This window comes from Lactuca serriola, chromosome 4 (assembly GCF_051521515.1).
Source record: "Lactuca serriola cultivar US96UC23 chromosome 4, Lser_US96UC23_V15, whole genome shotgun sequence".
NCBI classification, from domain to species: domain Eukaryota; kingdom Viridiplantae; phylum Streptophyta; class Magnoliopsida; order Asterales; family Asteraceae; genus Lactuca; species Lactuca serriola.
The window spans coordinates 170,403,053-170,417,985 of NC_136411.1; positions in this window are offsets into that span (position 1 = coordinate 170,403,053).

Here is a 14,933-nt window from a genome sequence, read left to right on the forward strand (position 1 = left end):
TTGAATTCCCTGACCATTGCTACAAGCTTCAAAAGGTAGTCTACGATCTGAAGCAAGCTCTAACAGATTGGTATGAGACTCTTTCTGAATTCCTACTCTCATCAGGCTACAAAAGAGGAGTGATTGATCCCACGCTATTTAGAAAAGCAAACGGTGACCACCTTGTGCTTGTACAAATATACGTGGATGATATCATCTTCGGATCGACTGATCAAGGAATGGTAGATGAATTTGCTATGCTCATGACAAACAAATTTCAAATGAGCATGAATAGAGAGATTAATTTCTTTCTAGGTCTTCAAGTCAAACAAATTCAACAAGGGATATTCATTCATCAAGAGAAATACACCACTGAACTATTGAAGAAATACTCTATGGACAATTGCTCCTCAGCTAACGTCCCTATGGCCTTCGGATATAAGATCTCCGCTGATCCCTCTGGCGAATCTGTGGATCACAAGACTTATAGAGGTATCATTGGATCTCTTATGTACCTCACCGCAAGCCGACCAGACATTGTCTTTGCTACTGGTGTATGTGCAGGGTATCATGCTGACCCAAAAGTGTCTCACATGACCGCAACCAAACAAATTTTCCGGTACCTGAAAGGAAGCAAATCTATCATTCTATGGTACCCCGCAGACAATGGTTTCAGTTTGCAAGCCTTTATCGATGCGGATCATGCAGGATGCAAACTTGATCGAAAAAGTACATATGGTGGGTGTCAATTTTTGGGAGGTAGACTCGTCAGCTGGTCCTCAAGAAAACAAAGTTGTGTTTCATTGTCTACTGCAGAAGCTGAATATGTGGCCGCAGCCAGCTGTTGTTTTCAAGTTCTATGGATGAAGACACAACTGTTAGACTACAGATACAGAATGTTGTGGATACCAATCTACTAGGATTCTGAAAGTGCCATATCGATTTCTCATAATCCTATTCAGCACTCCAAGACAAAACATATTGAACTACGGTATCACTTCATCAAAGACCACATTCTGAAAGGTAACATTGAACTCATCATGGTGCTTTTAATCTGTCAACCACTAATGGTTGCTAACCACTGAATCCGGACAATGATGAATAAGCCTTTTGTGGGACTCCATCCGTAGTCCTCCCACATAAAACCCCTTTTCCAAAGGTGTTCCAAACAAGCTTCCCACTTTTGGGCTTTAGAAATCATTCTCATCAGGGTTCACCCCCTGACTCACTCACTAACTCAAAAACCCACAGCTGAACGGCGGCAGCTGAAACAACCTCTGCCCTAACCCGAGCTACAAACCACTCCCAAGACATAGTCTATAGTCCCAAAAGTGTAATAGATCGCACAATCAATCCATTCCATCCGATACAGGAGATCTAAGAAAAACCGGACCTCACAGAACTTATGCCATGCCGACCGTCCTGAGCTCACCGACGCTGAAATAATGTTGCCTATTCCAATAACCAACTGACCCCAAGCTGAAATAATGTGGTCACAAGCTTGCTCACTCCTTCGTGCTCGGAAACTGAGAGGGTGCAATCCTTGCCCTACCAAACGACGGTCCAATTCGTCAATCAACAATTTCACTTCCAGCCGCAAAACCCCCGAGCCCCAAATCTATAAACCCACAAGCTAGACTCTCCCACTCAACCCGCGGAAATGTAATGAGCATAGGTCATCTTCCTGCTCCCAGATACCTGTAACCTTCTGCTCATCAGATTATGTACCGATAACATGTCCCGGTCCTGGAAAGCTCGTGCAGCTCCTCTCCCCGCCATCGTTACAGCTGCCAAAGATGTCGCGGCCACTGTCTCAGCAATGTCTGCATGACACTCGACAAATTACCCAACCATGGCGGTCTTGAAACGGAATTTATCCCTGAACAATCTCAATCGTCTCCTCCAGGAGGATCTCCCTGACATGATCCCCTGACAATGCTGGCCTATCCTGGCTGCCAGCTCCCGATCCTAACCTGGATCCGGTCACAAGACGTCTTGTGACCACCATTCTGGCAATACACCAAAAGGTCTCTAATAACCTATATAATGATAGAAAAACAACTCCAAAACCTAACCCTATGGGTTGTGACTTCCTTGCCATGCGTATGGGACTGTGCTTTCAGTAGTACGGGCCCATACTACCTTCCATACCTACCCTTATTTGTCTCAAGTATCATCACAACGCCCAAACAATATACATAAATGTAACGAGCGATTAAATCCTCACTCTTACAGGAATGCTAAACATCTCATATCTGGCCTCCCAGCCTCTCACTACCCACCCAATCCATGAAACTTCCACCGACCCTGCAGCATTAGTGTATACTAGCCACACATAACGCTGGACCTGATAGACTTTCGAATATCCAATTCTACTCTAAGGTCGAATCAAACATTCTCAGGCTATAAAATCTTAATTATGCACAGTCGTAATGCATACACTAAACAACTACAGTAAGGGTGTCAATTTCATATAAGGAAAACCCTAGGGTAATAGGCATCATGAAATCAGAAAATTCTATCATGCAATTCCTGAAGATCCCTAGCCTAGTACTAGCATGTTGTTCTAACATATCACATAATCAAATAACTTGTGTGGTATTTTGGGGTCTACTTACTAGCTCTAGCTGATCGTACCCTCTGCATCCTCCTTTACATATTTTGAAACCTTTTGAAAAATATTTTGTAAATCCCTCCTTGATTTGAGATTGGATTCACACGAATGTTCCTCCAATTCACTCAACCAAGGCTCTGACACCAACTTATCACACCCATACAATTCGAGCCAAATTAAAACATTTTAATTCATTCAAAAACCCTTAAGTTCATACATTTGTTTTCAAAATAGTTTAAACATCAGAGTATTTCCCCAGAACCATATCACATAAATCATAAATCATGAGGAGCGGTACGATCACACCTTCGCCTTGCTACGTTCTCCTGAAGTACCTAAAACAAAACACTGAACTGTAACCCGAAAGCTTACTGAGTTACCCCCAAAATACCAACCACACACAAATATACTCATAACATATCGCAAATAGAACAGCCATGCACATCGGGTCTACAGTGTGATTGGTCCGCCCGTACTGGGCCTTCAATCCACCTGGTCCACTCTCTGAGTCTACAGTATGACTGGTTCGCCCACACCGGGCCTTCAGTCGGCCTGGTCCACTCTCCGAGCCTCGGCACGTCTGGTACGCCCTCTTGGGGCCTTCAGCCCATCCGGACCGCTCGCTGGGCCTCCAGAATATCTGATCCGCCCTGGGTATGTTGGCCTACAGCACAAAGCAGGACCCACCTCAACCTAACCCTAGTCAAACAATCATATGCACAATAAACAATTAATCGCATAACAATCCTTAACCAGACAAACAGTCTAACAGATCAGATAGCATATCAGTAACATAGCAACCATCCTAAACCAGGATGTATCTAGCATATCAGTAACATAGCAACTATCCTAAACTAGGATGTATCTTGCATATCAGTAACATAACAACCACCCTAAACCAAGATGCATTTAGCATATCAATAACATAGCAACCATCGTAACCAGGATTCTGACCTAACTAGTCTCTAGCTTAACATTACCCTATATATCGGGTACCGACCTTAACCAGGTCACTAACATAACACCATCCTAAATACCAGGATGCATATCTAGCAAAGCAATAACATAACAAACAATACCCGGATTACCATCCGATAAAGGGTCGGCCTTGGTGTCGTAGACCCTATCGATATAGTGAGGAGAACTCACCTGCAATTGCCGACTGGAAAGATAAGACCAAGCTGCTCCGACCACCGACACAATCTTCACCACAGAACACTACCAAACAACTGATTCCGTAAATACCCAAAATTACCAAAATACCCTTGGAAGTCAAACTGGTCAACTCTTGGTCAAAGTCAAAATCATCAGTCAAAGTCAACCTTCCTGGTTGATTCTACACGCCGAGGCACCCCGATGACTTGTCGAGTTCCTATACTAAGAGACTCCCATAGTACAACTCAACTCGCTGAGTTGCCCCAAGACTCATCGAGTCCAACTATCTCTGAGACCCATCCTGACAGACTCAGTGAGTCGCCAACCGACTCACTTAATCCAAGGCTTTAACCAAAAGACGTTGGGTCTGCGACCAGACTCGCCGAGTCCAAGAACAGACTCACCGAGTTGTTCTTCCAACTCGTCGAGTCCATGCACATGTTCATACAACTCGTCGAGTACACCGATGTGACTCGTCGAGTCTCTCTAGTTCTCAATCCATTCAGAAGCTTTTCGAGTCATGCAGGGGCTCCAATCCATAGATCCACCCTCCTACAATCTAACCCTCACATAAAGTTGCAAACTTTACGTGAAACCAAGGAGGTATAGTCCCAAAGCATACTAGGGCTTGGGTTTTAGACAAAGAGGCTTCACCAACAACTCAAAGACTGAAGTTTTATGACATTCTAAGCCATCATGAGTCTAGATCTGTGTAACAGCCCAAAATCTCAAGTATTGTTAAATTGCAATTTTGGGGTGTTTTAAAGGGGAGACTCGGCGAGTGGGAGCCAGACTCGCCGAGTAGGGTCGCAGATTTGGTCGCGGGTTCGCGACTGGACTCGACGAGTCCAGGTATGGACTCGGCGAGTCGACGCTGTTCAGCGGAAACCCTAGCCGTTTCGTATTGGGTCGTATAAAAGGGTGGTTATGTCGTCATTTCACGTCTTTTGGCCGATTGAGGAGGACCCTAAACGGTTGTGGGCATCCAGAACAAGGATTGAAGATCATTGGTGAATTGAGGAAGTTATTGTTCAAGAAGGAGAAGGTTTTGGCTAATGGGACAGCAAGGGAATCACGTTTCGAGTCTTGGGGACACTGAGAGTGCATGATTCAGGTAACCTTTCGGATTATTTACTGCTATGTGAAAGTGTGCACGGATTTAGGGTTTGTGAAACCCATTTAGAGATTAGATGGATTGCTGTGTTGTTATTCAACGCTTATAACCTTGTATTAGGACCCTTAGAGGTCCAGAAGGATCCATGTTTGTATATTCGGGAAAATATGTATCTCAGGAAGCAGTTCGATCGACTGCATGGCGTGGACTCGCCGAGTCGGATGATCAGACTCGGTGAGTAGCTTGAAGATTTACTGGGACTCGCCGAGTTGTTCTTCAGACTCGACGAGTAGAGTCGGGGTGGCCCCGCGATTCTTCCAGGAGTAACTCGTTGAGTCAAAGAGAGTACTCGACGAGTAGAAGGGAATTTTAGAGGAATGAAGGACGACCAGACTCGCCGAGTCGCCAGGGAACTCGCCGAGTCCAGTCGAGTTGACAGCGGACTGTTGACTAGAGTTGACTGGTGTGATTTCTTAGGGTCAACTAATGAGGAAGATAGAAGTATTAATAAGAGACATATGATGTGACAGGGAGCTTGTAGCTCGGAGGATCAAGTGTAAGGGATTTCAGGAGTTGCTATCTTCCAGTGACCGCGAGGTGAGTCTTCTCACTATACTTCACCCGGAAGGGTTTGTTTGTGTGACCGGAAGGTCAAGTATGTTATGTGTTATGTTTATATGCTATAAATGGAAAGTTAGCTGCTACGCGTGATATACATGCTTATATATGGGCCGGAAGGCAAAGTATTATGTGACAGAAAGGTCAGGTATGATATATGGTGTATGTGCTTTATGTGTTAGAGTATTTGTGTTATGTGTTATATATGTGTATGGGCCGGAAGGCAACTATCTTATGGGCCGGAAGGCGATATATATTGTGGACCGAAAGGTCCGGGCCGGAAGGCAATGTTATGTGGACCGAAAGGTCCGGGCCGGAAGGCAATGTTATGTGGACCAAAAGGTCCGGGCCGGAAGGCAATGTTATGTGGACCGAAAGGTCCGGGCCGGAAGGCAATGTTATGTTGACCGGAAGGTCAGGGCCTGGAAAGGCGTATGTGCGTAAGGTATATTGGGGAACTCACTAAGCTTCGTGCTTACGTTGTTTATGTCATGTTGTTTCAGGTTCTTACAGTAACGCGGGATGGCAACGGTTCGATTGTACACACCGAAGAAAGAGTTGTGTTCTGGAGGATCCTGGTCTTCTATTATAACGAAAATGAAACTATGTTTTGTAATTCGAATGTGAATAAGATTTTAAACAAGTGTTTTAATATTAAATTGATTATTTAAATGAAAATTTTGTTTTTGGAAATCACGGTGTTACAAATTGGTATCAGAGCCTTGGTTTGAGGGATTCGGACGCGCCTACAGGTGAGTCTGGACTCAAACTGAGGAATTAAGAAAAGGTTTTCAAATAAATAGTTTTCTAAAAGTGAATAAGAGTTCAAAGAGAAAGCAAGAAAGAGCAGTGTGTACAATCAGCCAGAGCCAAACGGTGATTTCCCAAAATACCCTTACTTTTGTATTAAGAAATATCTATTATGCACTTTATGAGATATTATTGCATGCTAGAGACAGGCTAGGTATTTCACATCTTAGGACTAGAGTGGCCTGATTTGTGATGCCTTAGTCTAGGGTTTGCTGTTATATGTGCGTTATACTTTCGTGTGTATGTGATGAGTGAGAGTATTTAGTTAGAACGCACAAGGGGTAAAGCTACGGGGTACAGAGGTACTTCCGAGGATGAGCCGAGAAGGTGGAGCTACCACAGATGGGGAGTCCTATGTATGCTTCAATGCTCGAATGCTGATTGCTTTGTGCTTTGTGGAGTTATCGATGATGGGAGTCAGCTACTAAGTGAGTATGACGATACTCAGGAGGTAGAGGGCTGGCATCATTAGTAACTCTTCAGCAGCTGATAGCAAGGAAGTGGGAGGACAGCGGAAGGGACTAGGGAGTAAACCTAGCCAGATGAGTGCGCTGGTAGAGTAGAGGATTTCGCTGGAAAGCGAGCACGCGCGATGAGATGGGTGATAGAGCAGGTTTATCAGCTACTTAGGAACGCTGGGATGGTCTGTGTGGAAAGTATGGGTAGATGTGGCAGGTAGTATGGGCCCGTACTACTGAAAGCAGAGGACCCATACTTGATCCAGGGGGCATCCTAAAGGTCCTATGGAACAGATTGAGGGGTGATGTTATGGTTCGGATACCATACATCCGAGCGGATACAGAGTGATGTTATGGTCCGGGCACCATACATCGGAACAGCTTGAGATAGATGTTGTGGTCCGAGTGCTATACATTGGAGCAGATTGAGGAGTGGTGCTATGGTTTAGGTACCATACCCTGAAGCATGTTGAGGAGGGATGTCATGGGATGAGTACCATGGTTCGTAGTGGATGATGCTTGTGGCTATCTTGTTATCCGGTTATGACCGATGAGGTAGAGATTGGACGCTATGGGTTTCAGGCCTGTAGACCATGATTGAGTACGGAGAGGCGTTCCTCGAGGGGAAAGACAAGTGCCTATCAGAGTATTTTGGTAAGAGCCAAAGACGGGGGGAATTTCAGTTGAGTCGAGCAATCAGACGACAGAGGAGAGGTCACCTTTTGGGTGGGTAGTGTCACTTATGCTCGTGTGCAAGACGCGAGAGGTCTGGTGTTTCAGTTCTGGATTTGGGAGTACACCCTGCAGGTAGTTATCGATAATGGCTTCCCTCAGAGCATCAGGTAGCGGGTGTACCGCGAGACAGAGATTTACCGTGAACAGACAGTCAGTTGGGGCTGAGGTAGTCGAGAACCACACCACACCTAATTGAGAATAACAGGTTGGGTTATAGTGGTAGTAGTGAAGAGTTCAGACGAGTTTTGCAGTGCGGGGAGTTGTCGTCTATGTTGAGAGTAAGTCCCTGTCCTTGGGACAAATCCGGCGTTGGATACGGGTTGATGAGCTGAGATGAGAGGAACGATGATGCTGCGGTGCAGTCTGCGAGCCAAAGATGTTATCGAGCAGTGCAGGTGCTTAGTATTAGATCAGTATGGGATTTGGAACGATTAGAGGCAGCCGTGATGAGAAGTTCTTGGAGAGTTAGCTAGGGGTTCAGAGTATAGGGGATTGATTGACTTCATAAGGGGAAGGACTATCGGGTGTTGCACAGCACTTTACTGGGGCAGGTACGATTTCGCTAGTGAAAGATAGTCGGGGGTTGATTGTATACTAATTGGTTTTGGTTTGAACCCTAGTGGGGGAGAACCGGGTGCAGTATGTAAGAAAGCAAGAATTGTTAGGAGTAGTAATAAGTGGAGTATAGAGATGCAGTAGGAAAGCATGAGACCATAGGTGTCGATGATTGAGTAAAAAGGGGTTACATCGGAGCTTGCGGGTCCGGTGGTGCATGCCGCAAGTGCGGAAAGGAGGGGCACGGTACACGGGATGGTTGGCAGTCAGTGCCAATTCGGGATTTGAGGAGGACAGGATGAAGCGGAGCCCCAGAGGGCTCAGGGTCGTGTTTATCTGCGTGCGACAGAGGGAGACGGAGCAGTACCGGAGGCAGCGGCAGGTATGATGCTTTCGTGATGTCTTAATTGTATTGCATTGATGTGGCGTATTGTTTGTGCTGGTATCTCGTATGGATTTCGATGTGGTATTCGTTGTTTCGCGGGTCTGGCATGGTTATGGATTGGTGCTTCAGGTTTTCGCTTTGGCATTCGTTATTCCCTGATGGTTGGGTATGGTTATAATTGGTGTTTTAGTGTCAGTAGTATTGTGCGGTTTTCGATGTGATGCTCATCCTTTGGGCAGGCTGTGAGTTTGGTTATGGGTTATTGTCGAGGATTCCTTTGGTTGTCGTTCGTGGGGGTTGTTAGGGGAGATGCGGCACTGGGTTGATTGTCGGGTAGCATCTACAGTCGTGGAGTGGATGATTGAAGGACTAGAATCTTGTGAGTGGGTTGATCAGGGAGGAGGTGTGTTTTGCTGAGGGTTGCTTATGCTTGTGGGGAGCAGTCAGTGGGTAAATGTTCTTTTGTGCAGGATTGTTCTGTAAGGTCGTTAAGGACGATCGGTGGCAGTTAGTCAGTGCTTTAGTGGGGGAGAATTAGAAAATTCTCCGGGAGATCGATGAGTATATGAGGGTGCTTAGCTGCCGGGATTCAGCAGTGTTTGTCAGCGCAGAGTATAGGCTGACGAGAGCGAGTGTCGGGTATGCGGGGCGGGATACAGACCTAGGGCATTCGATTGTGGAGGCCTGAGGGAAGGCCGGGATCAAGCTTGAGTAAGTAACCGGGGTTACGTGATCAGAGTATTGGTATGTTTGAGGTACGTGATGGGTTGTACTGCATTAATCCCACGGGATTATGTTGTGCATATTTCTAGAGCTGGAACCGGAAGGTTCCCAGAGTTAGAACCTGAGGGTTCGCAGAGTTGGGTGTACGGACCCACAGAGATATAGCCTCGAGTGGCTAGTATGTGTTAGGAGAGTCGGTCCAGTCATAATGGAGACTCTGTTGGTATTGCTGGATTAGTTTGAGATTTGCGGATCGCATATGTTGCGGTGTGATTGCATTGGAAGGTCTGGCCCCGGGTTATTGATCTTGTGTAGCGGAGGTAGTGATTTTGATGAGTGGAGAGAGTGCATGGGATTGAGAGCCCCTGCAATGAGAACCAGAGTATGTGGATAGTGGTTACGCGAAAAGGGTGGTGTCGCTTGGGGCGAGCACCGTGGCACCGGTTGGAGTGGCATTATGGCCAAGAGGGTTCCTTGGAAAAAGGAAAAGAGGAAGGTGTGTAACTCCGAAGGGGTGCAAGTTCACGAAAGTGAAAGCTGCAGAGCAGAATTATGGTTAGAGTATTTCAAGTATGGTTTCGAGCATCGTGTTTGCGGCAGTGAAGTAGGAACCCATCCGGGTTGGGATGACTGACGAGACTCAGGAAGGATGCAAGGGAATAAAGAATCTTGAATTCTCAGTGTGAATCTGATCAGAGAGTAGGGTGGATGTAGTGGTTCATCTTGGGAGATGTTCGAGGATACCATCAGGGTATCGGGTCTTTCCACCTGCGGGTGTTGGGACTAGTTCAGTATGTGTATGTAGTGGCAAGGGGAGAACTTGTGAGAGTTGCTCTGAGAGTGAGAATGGATCTCTCAGCCGGTCCGGAATGGGCAAAGTGGGCCTTGGATCGGGGATCCGGTGGTTCATGGTTCCCTAACCCTTATTGATCGAGCGATTGTTGGGATTCAGAGCAGATTCAGCAGATGAGACAGAGGTTGTTGACCGCCCAGAGCCAACAGGAAAGTTATGCGGACAGACGCCGGTCCGAGCATGTGATTCAGGTCGGCGACTTTGTATTCCAAGAAGAGGGGTAAGTGGGGGCCCCGGTATGTTGGGTCTTTGCGTGAAGGTGCGAAGGTAGGAAAGGTGGCCTATCGGTTGGAGCTGCCAACGGAATTGGGATGGATCCATGACACTTTTATGTGTCGCAATTGAAGAGGTGTGTAGTAGATGAGTCAGCAGTGGTTCTTCTAGAGAACGATTAGGTGGATGCGAGTCTGTGTTACGCTGAGAGGCCACTGGCCATCAGGAATCGGAAGATCAAGTTTTTGAGGAACCAGGGAGGTACCTCTGGTATTGATTCAGTGGCAACCTCGGAAGAGATCGGAAGTGTCTAGGGAAGCCGAAACGTGGGATGCGGGAGCAGCATCCAGAGCTATTTTTAGAGTGAGCCTTCGAGGGCGAAGTCTAATTCTAGTGGGGGAGAATTGTAACAGCCCAAAATCTCAAGTATTGTTAAATTGCAATTTTGGGGTGTTTTAAAGGGGAGACTCGGCGAGTGGGAGCCAGACTCGCCGAGTAGGGTTGCAGATTTGGTCGCGGGTTCGCGACTGGACTCGACGAGTCCAGGTATGGACTCGGCGAGTCGACGCTGTTCAGCGGAAACCCTAGCCGTTTCGTATTGGGTCGTATAAAAGGGTGGTTATGTCGTCATTTCACGTCTTTTGGCCGATTGAGGAGGACCCTAAACGGTTGTGGGCATCCAGAACAAGGATTGAAGATCATTGGTGAATTGAGGAAGTTATTGTTCAAGAAGGAGAAGGTTTTGGCTAATGGGACAGCAAGGGAATCACGTTTCGAGTCTTGGGGACACTGAGAGTGCATGATTCAGGTAACCTTTCGGATTATTTACTGCTATGTGAAAGTGTGCACGGATTTAGGGTTTGTGAAACCCATTTAGAGATTAGATGGATTGCTGTGTTGTTATTCAACGCTTATAACCTTGTATTAGGACCCTTAGAGGCCCAGAAGGATCCATGTTTGTATATTCGGGAAAATATGTATCTCAGGAAGCAGTTCAATCGACTGCATGGCGTGGACTCGCCGAGTCGGATGATCAGACTCGGCGAGTAGCTTGAAGATTTACTGGGACTCGCCGAGTTGTTCTTCAGACTCGGCGAGTAGAGTCGGGGTGGCCCCGCGATTCTTCCAGGAGTAACTCGTTGAGTCAAAGAGAGTACTCGACGAGTAGAAGGGAATTTTAGAGGAATGAAGGACGACCAGACTCGCCGAGTCGCCAGGGAACTCGCCGAGTCCAGTCGAGTTGACAGCGGACTGTTGACTAGAGTTGACTGGTGTGATTTCTTAGGGTCAACTAATGAGGAAGATAGAAGTATTAATAAGAGACATATGATGTGGCAGGGAGCTTGTAGCTCGGAGGATCAAGTGTAAGGGATTTCAGGAGTTGCTATCTTCCAGTGACCGCGAGGTGAGTCTTCTCACTATACTTCACCCGGAAGGGTTTGTTTGTGTGACCGGAAGGTCAAGTATGTTATGTGTTATGTTTATATGCTATAAATGGAAAGTTAGCTGCTACGCGTGATATACATGCTTATATATGGGCCGGAAGGCAAAGTATTATGTGACAGAAAGGTCAGGTATGATATATGGTGTATGTGCTTTATGTGTTAGAGTATTTGTGTTATGTGTTATATATGTGTATGGGCCGGAAGGCAACTATCTTATGGGCCGGAAGGCGATATATATTGTGGACCGAAAGGTCCGGGCCGGAAGGCAATGTTATGTGGACCGAAAGGTCCGGGCCGGAAGGCAATGTTATGTGGACCAAAAGGTCCGGGCCGGAAGGCAATGTTATGTGGACCGAAAGGTCCGGGCCGGAAGGCAATGTTATGTTGACCGGAAGGTCAGGGCCTGGAAAGGCGTATGTGCGTAAGGTATATTGGGGAACTCACTAAGCTTCGTGCTTACGTTGTTTATGTCATGTTGTTTCAGGTTCTTACAGTAACGCGGGATGGCAACGGTTCGATTGTACACACCGAAGAAAGAGTTGTGTTCTGGAGGATCCTGGTCTTCTATTATAACGAAAATGAAACTATGTTTTGTAATTCGAATGTGAATAAGATTTTAAACAAGTGTTTTAATATTAAATTGATTATTTAAATGAAAATTTTGTTTTTGGAAATCACGGTGTTACAATCTGGATTAGCAACCCCAGATCTAACTCCAAATCCGAGATAGGTCTCAAAACAAGTTAAAGAACTCCCTAAACAACCACCAAGGATGAACCACAAAAGAAATAGCTTAAGATAAGGGCTCCTTACCTCGGAGATGTGACCAAATCTGATGTAGATCCCAGATCTATACAAACCCCTTCATGCTAGCTTCCAATTTGTCAAGCTCCTTCCAACAATTTCCTCTTCCAAGTCCGAATCTCCTCAACAATGAATCCTTTCACGAAATTAGGGTTTTCTGGAACAATCAGGGGGATTAGGAGGCTGGGGGAAGGATATAAAGTACTTTAAATAGGGTGCAACCCTCGAGATTAGGGATTTCTCTCTTCAACACCAACTCGCCGAGTCCACTGCTGAGTCGGCGAGTTGGCCACTTAAACCCGCGATTAATCTCGCTCCGACTCGATGAGTAGCATACCTACTCGTCGAGAAGCTTCTTTAATTTACACTTAGCACCCTCCAACTTCTTGCTTCCGAACTTGGGATGTTACAATATATATATATATATATATATATATATATATATATATATATATATATATATATATATATATATATATATATATATATAGGTTCAGGTTCATTTGAGACCATTCTAATTTTGTCAGACCGTGAGACCAAATCTAAAAATAATTTTAAAATGCAAAATAAATGGAAAAATTCAAAAGTTCTTTTTTTAAATATTATTTTTGGAACTTGAATTAACTAAATAAATAAATAAATAATAAAAAAAATAAAATAAAATCCGTTTTTTTTTTAAATACGTGAAATATTCTAATAGAATATTACACTGACATATTCTAAAAAATAATTTTAAAATGCAGAATAAATGGAAAAATCTAAAAATTCTTATTTTAAATATTATTTTCGGAACATGAATTAAATAAAAAAATAAAAAAATAAAAAAAAATAATAAAATAATAAAAATAAACTCCATTTTTTTTTTGAAAAATACGTGAAATATTGTAATACAATATTACACTGTACATATTCTAAAAAATAATTTTGTAATGCAAAATGAATGGAAATATCCAAAAATTCTTTTTTTTTGAATATTATTTTAGGAACTTGAATTAACTAAAAAAAATAAAAAAATGTGTCTCACGGTCTCACAAAATTAGGTCGTCTCACATGAACCTAACCCTATATATATATATATATATATATATATATATATATATATATATATATATATATATATATATATATATATATATATATATATATATCCCAGGTCCAATATATATGTAAAAGGACAACTAAGGCATATTTAATATGTATATTATCTACAGGCCCAATAAACATGTAACGAGTATCTAAGGTCCGTCGATCATGTAAATGGGTCAACAAAGCCCAATAAACATGTAAAGAGTATACTTGACCCATCAAGCATACAAATGGGTCACTAAGGCCCAATAAATATGAGAATGACGTAATTAGCCTGTTTGTTATTATATTGTTTGTTTTAGTTCAATTATTTACCAAAATGACATAAAAGGCCCACTTTTTGTAAAAATGACATTCTTGGCGCATTAAGCCGAAGATTTACAATTAAGGCACATTTTTGGTAAAAATAACATTTTAGGCCCCTTTTAAGAACAAAACTTGCATTTAAGGCTAGCTGTTGTAAAAATAATATTTTTAACCCCCTTTTGTCAAAATATCATTTTTGGCTTGGTTTTTATGAAAATGTGCATTCTTGGCCTATTTGAAAATAAATTTTATCTTTTTGGTCCAAGTTCTAACAATTTCATATTATTATTATTTCTTAGCAAAAATTTACATTTTAGACACTACTATGTTGAAAATGACACTTAAGCTCACAAAAGTCCAAAAAGTTACAATTTTTGTCCCAAGGCCGTGAGAAGCCCAAATAAGGCCCAATTATGAATTTTTTTACATTTTTAGTCCTTGTAGGGTCTCAAATGCTGTAATAACCATGTTTAGCAACAATAATCCTTTTTTAACCCTATTAACCATGAATTACATAAATATACCCATTTTTGGTCGTTTTGTCACTTTTAGCCCACTTATGCAAATTTTTCGTAGTTTTAAGTAACTTGTATGTATTTTAAAACCATTTCCTTGTAAGATAAGTTGAAGTGAGTGTTATGTTCTACAATAAGCATCATGTTTTCATAGATCTTGAAGTTCATGGAGTCAATAACACATAATCACATATATAACATAAAAACACACAAAATCATTCATACACACATCGGTGTACACAAAACAACTTGTATTTTCTCCCAAAACATAGTAAAAACCAAAAATAGGGGTATCAACTCACTTTGCTTTTGAGATTTCGGTTTTGGATGAAGGATGGATGAGATATCGGCTTTAACAGGATTCTTTAAAGAGGTCTTCGAGATCTATGAAGTTCTAAGAGCATGGATCATGAAATGATGTGGGTTAAGAATAGATTTCTAGAGTAAATATGAATCAAAAGTTATAGAGTTTCACAATAACTTACCAAGAATGAATGAGCTTTGATGGAGAGTTCTTGATGCACCCTTAAGCTCATGAGATTTTGGAAGATGAAGGAGAGGATTT